We start from the raw sequence: 1,945 nt of genomic DNA on the forward strand, positions 1-1,945 counted from the left end.
TTTTTTGCATCTCATCTCCATAATTAAGTTTAAGGGCACAACCCATTAACTAAGATAAGGTGGGGATTTGATCACCCTTCCTTGGCCCACAAATCACCCCCTTGCATTTGCATAACCAAGACCTTAATCTAAAATCAACTAGACGTCAGCCCTAGAAATTTTGAGCTCAATAGGATAAGAAAGCTCTAGAGTTGAACCGAGTGCGGATTGGTTAATTGCTTGGTGTCTAAGGCAAGTGGTTAAAGAAAGTGGTTTTCAATTGGTTCCGTTGACTGACCTGGCCAACTTAGTTGGTGTCTAAGGAAAGCAACGAGCAGGGAACCTCCCACATCTTATGCTTATCTGACCGAGTCAGTTAGTCAGTCTTGAGCTTGGAGTGCTCAAAGACGGTCTCGGAAGTTAGGAGCTATCTAGATCTAAGTTAACCTTAGGATAGAGAGTCTATGCTTGTTTAAGTTGATTGCAATTAACATCTAAACATTAACTAATTTCTCCCTTTTTATAGATTTAAGATTCTTAGGTTCTTCTCTTTAGATTTTCTTCATTCTTTTCTCACTTTATTATAAAATATATATTATAAAAAGAAAAATTTTTTGTGTTTGCTCTACAGTATAATTGTAAGGTGTATGCTTGGTCGTAGATCGTTATGACCAAAAATCCAACCTTTTGATCCAGAAATAGAAAGAACCTTTAGAGCCAACAGACATAAAAATATGAATCAAAATCAGGAGAATGATCCACCCAAGCAACTGAAGGAGTACTTTACTCCTTCCACATATACCTACTCTCCTTGTATTCAAGTGCCCCCTGTGGAGGCCACTCAATATGAAATTAAGTCCAGTATAATCCAAATGTTACCTTCATTTTATGGACTTAGTAATGAGGACCCTTATAAACATCTTGAAGAATTTCTTGAGATATGTTCAACTGTCAAAATTCACAACTTCTCCGATGATGCTCTTAGGTTAAAATTATTCCCTTTCTCACTTAAAGACAAAGCCAAATACTGGCTACATACTTTGGATTCTATGACTATATCAACCTGGGACCGGTTGCAAGGAAAGTTTCTCAAGAAATATTTTTTCATAGGAAAAACTAATCAAATAAGGAAAGCCATAACTAGTTTTTCCCAATTAGATGGAGAAATATTTCATAAAACATGGGAGAGATTAAAGGACCTTATTAGAAAATATCCCCACCATGCTGTACCCAAGTGGCAGTTAATCCAATATTTTTATGATGGGCTATCTGAAAGACATCGACAAATGGTCGATGCATCATGCGGTGGGACATTCATGCTGAAAAGTGAAGATGAGGCATGGCAACTGTTTGAAATTTTAAGTAAAAATTCATTACATCATATGTCTGCCTCTATTAGAGATAAACCCATGTTAAACCCAAAGAGAAGTGGAATATATGAAGTAGGAAATGTCATAGATATCCATCATAAGGTAGATGAATTGTCCTAAAAGTTAGATCGATTATTAAGTATAGGACAGTCACCTTCTCCATCCCGTCAGATACAAGATATATGTGCATTGTGTTCGAGCCCCACTCATTGTGTGAATGATTGTTCGGTTGCACCACAATTTCATGAACATGTACAAGAACAAGTCCATCAACCCAAACTACTCATAGATCAGGGAACAACCCCTATTCTAGTACGTACAATCCGGGCTGGAGAAACCATCCAAATTTTTCCTGGAGACTACAACCAATGGTTGACCCTGCCGCACCTCGACCTCAATATCAGGACCCAACATATAGGCATGGACCATACCATCAATTTTAAAATACTCCTCAACCATCTACTACTGGTCACAGCTCAGCTTTTGAGAAAAAAGTTCTGAAAGCACTAGAACGATTAAAAGTCAACACTCAGATCCTTAACTCCCACACACAATCCATTGCTAAGTTAGAGACCCAAATAGGTCAACTAGCGACT

At 37.8% G+C, this 1,945-nt stretch overlaps 1 non-coding gene across 1 annotated transcript; it reads right to left on the reverse strand.

Annotated features, from left to right (window-relative positions):
• Nucleotides 1–1,100: 1,100 nt before the first annotated feature.
• Nucleotides 1,101–1,206, reverse strand: LOC140854222 (small nucleolar RNA R71). The gene has a single exon (XR_012137355.1). It is a non-coding gene; the product is annotated as a small nucleolar RNA R71 (small nucleolar RNA).
• Between the last annotated feature and the right edge of the window lie 739 nt (nt 1,207–1,945).

The sequence above is a fragment of the Elaeis guineensis genome, chromosome 15 (assembly GCF_000442705.2).
Source record: "Elaeis guineensis isolate ETL-2024a chromosome 15, EG11, whole genome shotgun sequence".
Lineage (NCBI taxonomy): Eukaryota > Viridiplantae > Streptophyta > Magnoliopsida > Arecales > Arecaceae > Elaeis > Elaeis guineensis.